Raw genomic sequence first — 7,559 nt, 5'->3', positions numbered from 1 at the left:
TGCTCCACAACTTCACCAACACCTAGTATAGTGGATTTTTAAAAATAAAGGTGTACTAATTTACTATCTGAATATATTTGGTGAAGTGTCTTAAAAAATTCTGCCCATTTTTAAAATTAAGCAATTTTTCTTATTATTGGGCTTTCTTGGGTTCATATTTTACAAAACCAGTGATGACAATAAAGTCTTGTTATTTCATGAAAACTTTTTCAAATGTATACCAGTCTTTTCTTCTCCCTCCTCCTCCTCCTCCTCCTCCTCCTCCTTCTCCTCCTCCTCCTCCTCCTTCTCTTCTCCTCCTTCTCCTTCTCCTTCTTCTCCCTTTTTTGCAAGAGCGTCTACTCTTGTTGTATTTTGTCCATTTTTACTTTTGGATTTTTCTTTCTTTTTGTTCTTATTGATTTATAGGAGCTCATTGTGTTTCACACAGATGAGTTTTTAAATTTTTAGCAAATCCTTCTCCTATTGTGGGGATTATGTTTTAATAATTTTATAGTACCTTTTGATGAACAAAATTCTTACTTTTAACATAATAATATATATTGGTCTTTTTCCTTCATGGTTAGTACTTTGGTGTCTTATTTGAAAAATAACTCCCTTCCCAGAATAAATTATTTAAACATACTTCCTAAAGCTTTATCACTTTGCCTTTGCCAATGCCAGGTACTTCATCCACCTATGACATGCTGTGTCATAGAAATCCATTTTATTTTTTCTTACATAATAATTATTTTTATTTTTATTTATTTATTTTTTTTTGGTACTGGGATTGAGCTCAGGGGCACTCAACCACTGAGTCACATCCCCAGCCCCATTTTTTGTATTTATTTAGAGACAGGGTCTCACTGAGTTGCTTAGCACCTCCCTTTTGCTGAGATTGGCTTTGAACTTGAGATCCTCCTGTCTCAGTTTCCCAAGCTGTTGGGGTTATAGGCGTGTGCCTCTGAGACCAGCTATCACATCATTTATTTTTAAAATGTCCTTTTCTAGTGCTTGCTACTACTTAATCTGATGTCCAAAGATGCTTTACTCCATTTCTAGGCTCCCTCTTCTGTTCTATCAACTATCTTAATTATTCTATACCATGTTAATATTCCTAAGTCTTGATATCTCATAGAGATACACACTCATCTCATTTGATAAACTAACATATGTATCACATATGTATCACTTGGCTAACTTTTTATGCCCTTACTCATCTCAAATCTTCCATGTGTAGTTATTGTTGTTAGATAAATCCTTTAGAATTTCTTTTTAATGCAGTTTTGAGATGATCGACCACTTGACATTTTATCTGAAGATGTCTTTCTTTTACCTTCAGTTTTGAATATATCATCACTCTCTCTCTTGGAAATTTGAGGATATTAGCATTCTTCTGACTTCTAGCATCTTTGGTTGCTATTATGCAGTTGGTTGTCAGTCAAGTTGTTCCTTCTTTGGAGGCAATTCACCTTTATTTTCCTGTCATTTGTAAGATTTCCTCTTTGCTTTAGGTATTCTGAATTTTCAGTATCATGTGTCTACATGTTTGTTTCTCTTTTTAATTCAAATTTTATTGAGATAATGGTAGATTCACATGTAATTGTAAGAAAAAATACAGAACATGTATGCTTTCCCTAGTTTTCCTTAATTTAAAAACAATTTTTAAATGACAGTATAATGGCACAACTAAGAAATTGACAGTTATATAATCCACTCATCTAATTCAGATTTCTCTAGTTTTACTTGTACTTATTCGTGTGGGTAGTTTTATAACATTTTGTTACATATGTAGGTTTCCATGTTCATTACTTCAGTCAAAAAAAAAAAGTTCCCAAACCACAAGGATCCTTCATGCTGTACTTTTATAACCACATTCATATTCCTCCTTTAGTCCCTTAGAGGGACAAACTACAAAAATCAATTTGTGCCTATGTTATTTTGGATCTTTTCAGTCTAATTCTATCTCTCTTAGCATTGACTTTTGCATTTTCCATATTTTTGTCAAGTTCATGCTGCATTCTGAAAATTTTGTTCTAACCTATCTTATAGCTCATTAATTTTCTTTTTAGCTATTTCTAGTCAATTGTCAATTTTTTTCCACTGACTTCTTAATTTTAGTTATAGCTTAGGATGAGAAGATTGATTTTCTTTTTCTAATCAGTAACTATCTTTTTTTTTTACAATTTTTTGTTTCTTAAACTTGTTTTTTTATATATATTTATGACTTGTTTCATAAGTTGTTTTAAAATAAGTCTGTTAATTCAAATATTTGAATTTATTACGGATCTCTTTTCAAGTAATGGCTTATTTTCAAGCAATGACTTCTTTACTTCTGGTTCACCCTTGATGTGAGAGTTCTGCTCTCTTCAGACTGCAGATGGGGAGAAAATGATTTTTTGAAGCCTTTTCCCTAGACCCAAGAGGCTGCCTGAACCATAGTTCAATTCCATACCTGTTTCTTTCAATAGACAAATACCCTCTGGGAAAAAGCTGCTTTAGTTTTGGACTTAACCCTCTGAATATTCAGTTGATTGTTGGTTTTCTCTAGGTAAGAACTGACTCTCAGTTTAGCTTACTTATGGTTTGAAAAATGTTTTAAATAGTTTATTTGGCTTTGTTAACTGTCATTTTAGAATGCTGAGGGCTCATTAAATATTTTACATTCTTTGAAAGTCCAAATCATGTAAAATAGTATCTATTTAGAAATATTTCACACACACACACACACACACACACACACACATACACACACACTCACACACCCATACCTAGTGGAAGAATTCCAGAGATGCATTTGTAGGACAGAAGGAAAATTTTGAAGGAGAATGTTTTTCAGAATTATCCATGCATGGAGTCTGTGTTTTGTTATTTACTTTTGAGGTTTTTTTTAAAAAGATGTACAGATTGCCAAAATGTCTTGGCACAAATACAAGTAAAACAGAATGGAGCATGGGGTGAACTAGAACAGATTTATTTTCCATATTAATCACATAAGTTCATTTACTATTGAAAGTTTCTAAAGCAATTGAATTTTAAAATAGATTAACAGTTATTTTTTGCTTTAGTTTTTAAAATTGGGCCTTCAAATTAGCTAAAAGGAAAGGGATAATAGCTACTGTTATGTTCGATGTGTCTTCAGTAGCATGCTGAGTTCCAGAAAATTACCAAATGGTATCTGTGGAGAGGAGAGAGAAAGAGGATTGTCCTACCCCAGAAACTTCATGCCTTGATCTACAATTAATTGAAGACAGATCTTTACAAGGCACCACTAACTTCAAACTGCAGTAGTTTAGTGGATACTAATGGAGCCTCCTTGGTCAGCAATTATGCCTTCAGCAAGGAGTAAAAGCTCATAACAATACTAAGACAACACTAAGAAGAAAAGATATGAGGATCACATGAGATGGAAGGGAAAAAACCCCAAGGCTACATACTTGACAAAGATGTTCCAGTTTAAACCCTGTCAAGTAAGATAGCAACCTTAGATAGTTAACAATACTGACTTCAAAACACTAAGGCATTTTCACACAAAACAATTGTGATTGAAATTAAGACAAAGGATAATATAAAAAGTCTATAAGTAAATCCCATTTAAAGTAGCCCAAGACAACAACTCATATTAAATTATGCTTTATCTTCAAAACGTTTTAACCTTGTGCTTACAGAATCGTTTAGGTTAAGAAGGTCAAGAATATTAGAATAATTGCCTCTTCTCTCCTCTCAAAAATGGTATAATAATATCTCCTTTTTCATCTCCAGTTTTGTTGATTTGTGTCTTCTCTTTCTTTCTTTTGGTTAGTTTGGCTAAGGGTTTATCAATCTTGTATATCTTTCCAAAGAATAAGTCTTTGTTGCATTGATCCTTTGTATTGCTTTTTAATCTTAATTTCAGCTCTGATCTTAATTATTTCCTGTCTTCTACTGATTTTGGAATTAGTTTGTTCTTCTTTTTCTAGGGTCTCTAGCTTTAACATTAAATTATTTATTGGCAATCCTTTTATTGTTTTAATGTGGTGATTCAATGCTATAAACTTTTCTCTTAGAATTACTTTCATATTGTTTCAGAGATTTTGATACATTTTATCTCCATTCTCCTTTTTTCTAAGGTTTTTACTTCTCTCAAGATTTCTTCTACAATCCATTCCTCATTCAAAAGGGTACTGTTTAATCAATCAACAAACATATGAAAAAATGTTCAAGATCTCTACTAATTAGAGAAATGCAAATCAAAACTATTCTAAGATTTCATCTCACTCTAGTCAGAATGATAATCATTAAGAATACAAGCAACTGTCAGTGTTGATGAGGATGTGGGGAAAAAGGTACACTCGTACATTGCTGGTGGGACTGCAAATTGGTGCAACCAATTTGGAAAGCAGTATGGATATACCTTAGAAAACTTGGATGGAACTACTATTTAACCCCATCATCCCAACTCCTCGGTCTATACCCAAAATCAGTATACTAGTGATGTAGCCACATCAATGTTTATAGCAGTTCATTTCACAATAGCTAAACTACGGAACCAACTCAGCATTCTTTCAAACAGATGAATGGATAAAGAAACTGTGGTATATATACACAATGGATTATTACTCAGCATTAAAGAAGAATAAAATTATGGCATTTGCAGGTAAATGAATGGAACTGGAGAATATCATACTAAGTGAAATAAGCCAATCCCAAAAAACCAATGGCCAAATGTTTTCTCTGATATGTGGATGCTGCTCCATAAAGCTGGGGAAGGGGAGCTAAGGAAGAATAGAGCAGAAGGAAGGAAGGGAGGAGAAGGGGCATGGAGTTGGGAAAGATGGTAGAATGAGATGCACATTATTACCCTAGGTACATGTATGATTGCCTGAATGGTATGACTACATCAGAGAAATGAAGAGTTGTGCTCCATTCGTGTACAATGAATCAAAATGCATTCTGCTGCCATGTATAGCTAATTAGAACAAAAAAAAAATTTTTTTGGCATTCAAAGTGTGAACTTTAATAACAAAAACATGTTAAAGCAGGGGTTCCCTAGGAACAAGAATGATGGAGCTGGTGGAGAGGCCTCAGAGGTCCCCACTTCCTCCCCCTCGAGGCAAGGAAGAAGTGAGCCCTCTTGAGAAGGAGTAGCACCCAGTTCCATGTAAGTCCATCTGTCTTGCATGGGGCCCTAAGACCCAAGATGCCGCAGTGTGTGGAGCCGAGTGCAATCCTGCCTGACTCAAAAGGTCCTGGCAAGGAGCGTGGCCCAGCCTGGGCAGGAAAGCAGGCCAAAGGTTGTGGGGTCAGATTCGTAAGCTTTCTTCCCAGCCATCGATGTGGTGGAGCCTCAGGTAGACATCTGTGCCAATGCCCTGCAGGGACTGCAGCTGCAGGGAACCACCGAGGTATTCAGCGTAGGCCTGTGATGTGGGCAACCTGAAGCCAAAGCTGTGCATGGGTCCCGACTGGCTACCACTGTGCATGTCCAGGTGGCTGAAAAGTGGGCTGATGCAGGGGTCCTAAGTGCTGTTCTCAGCTGTAGTGAAGTGGTAGTCCATGACCTGATCCAGGTCTTTATGAGCAATGCCTCCACTTCAGTCTGAAATTCTGATGATGAGATCGATATCATTGTTGGCAATGGTGATGACCACATCTGGAACATTGTAGGGAGTGTCTAGGTGGCTCTCCATTGTGGCTCTCATGGCATTCTTGAGCAACTAAGGCAAGATATAGTCCAACGGCATAGGAAGGGAAATGGGCAATCACATGTCCGTTGATGCGAACTCGGGGTGCATTGCCATACTTGTGCTCACAGAGGCGTCTGGCAAAATCCACCCACTTTTCAATAATCTTCTTTGGTGAGAGACGAGTACAGATGATGCCAACAAAGTCGGGCTTGTCCTCATGTAGCGCCAGATGATGAGTGGCCAACATGCAGATCCCAAGCCTTGACGTCAGTGTCTTGTCCAAGAAGTAGTGGACAAGCTTTTCATCCTCTATGTGCTTTCGGCTCTCACACAGGCCTTCAGCTAATAGGGTCACCACATCCTTGTGGTCATCTAGCAGCTGTCGCACAAGTTGTCAGTATTGGGCCTTATCTGCCTGGTCTTTGATCAGAGGGAAGTCTGTCAACTTCTGGAAGGCACAGATATACAGCTCATGCACATGCAGTATGGTGGGGTTGCATCCAATGATGAAAGGAAGGCTGCGGAAGCCCTTGATATGGTGAGCAATCCTCACCGGTAGCTCCTGCTGCAGGTACCCACCACTTTTCAGAAGGTGACTGCCATCCTGAGAGCAGCCAGAATAGAGCATCATGGTTGGAGTGAGGCAGACTGAGGGCTTCTCTGTTGCCACGTCGATGGCCGACTGATTGTAGAAGGAAGTGACCGTCTTGGAGCACTCCCGTGCCATCTCCACATGGTGTGCATCCGTGGCAGATGTCGAATGGGCCCATAGCAAAAGTGAGGGCCCCACAAGGGGCCAAAGTGAAGGCCCAGCCTGAGGGCTGCTCCCCAGCATTGACGCTGGGGAGCAAGAGTATCATCCTCTTGCTCTTTTGTCTGACTGGGCTGTCAGTAGGCCTGAGACCCAACAGATGGAGGCTACTCCAAAAAGGGGCAAATAGTGTGGGTGGACAAGGGTCCTTCTCTGACTTCAGGGGCGAGAATCTGTGGAGGATGATGATAAGCTCAGCCCTGGGAGAGTAGCTCCCATCGCAGGGCCAGAGCCAGGGCCAGGGTCTGAGCGGAACCCTAGAATAAATTTTTTAAAATGAAAAAGAAGTGCATTGTTTAATCTACACAAGTTAAAATGATTTCTGTTTTATTTTTCTTCTTGTTAATTTCTAATTTAATTCCATTATGATCCAATAGGATGCAAGGAATTGTCTATTTTTCGCATTTGCTAACACTTGCTTTGTGCCCTAAAATATGATCTATCTGGGAGAAAGATTCATATGCCACTGAGAAGAAAGTGAATTCTGTTACTGATGAATAAAACAGTCTATAGATGTCCATTAAGTCCATTGGATTAATAGTACCTTTGAAATTCAGAGGAGCATTAGAAATTATTTTGAAAATTTAAACTCTAAGAAACTGAAAAATCTAGAAGACATGACAAATTTCTAGACACATATGTCCTACCCAAAGAGAACCATGAGGATATAGAAAACTTAAACAGATGAATATCAGCCAATGAAATTGAAGCAGCAATTGAAATCTTCCAACAAAGAAAAGGCTAGGACCATATTCCCAGTTGAATAGTACCAGACCTTTAAAGAAGAACTAACACCATATTCCTCAAATTATTCTATGAAATTGAAAGGGAGGAAACATTCCCAAGTATATTCTATGAAGTCAGTATAATTCTAATATCAGAATCAAACAAAAACACATCAAGGAAAGAAAACTACAGACCACTATCCCTGATGAACACAAATGCAAAAATTAACATTTTAGCAAACCACATTCAAGAACACATCAAGAAGATAATACATCATGATGAAATGGGTTTCATTCCCAGGGAAACAAGATTGGTTCAACATATGCAAATCAATAAATGTAATTCACCATGTAAACAGAATTAAGGACAAGAATCAC

General features: G+C 37.5%; 1 pseudogene; it reads right to left on the bottom strand.

Moving 5' to 3' along the window:
* Positions 1 to 5,261: 5,261 nt before the first annotated feature.
* Positions 5,262 to 7,559, bottom strand: part of LOC124989269 (3-methyl-2-oxobutanoate dehydrogenase [lipoamide] kinase, mitochondrial-like) — a 31,798-nt pseudogene continuing 29,500 nt past the window's right edge.

The sequence above is a fragment of the Sciurus carolinensis genome, chromosome 7, assembly GCF_902686445.1.
Source record: "Sciurus carolinensis chromosome 7, mSciCar1.2, whole genome shotgun sequence".
Taxonomy (NCBI): domain Eukaryota; kingdom Metazoa; phylum Chordata; class Mammalia; order Rodentia; family Sciuridae; genus Sciurus; species Sciurus carolinensis.
The sequence above is the reverse complement of the archived record's forward strand: the minus strand, read 5'-3'. Positions and strand labels throughout refer to the sequence as shown.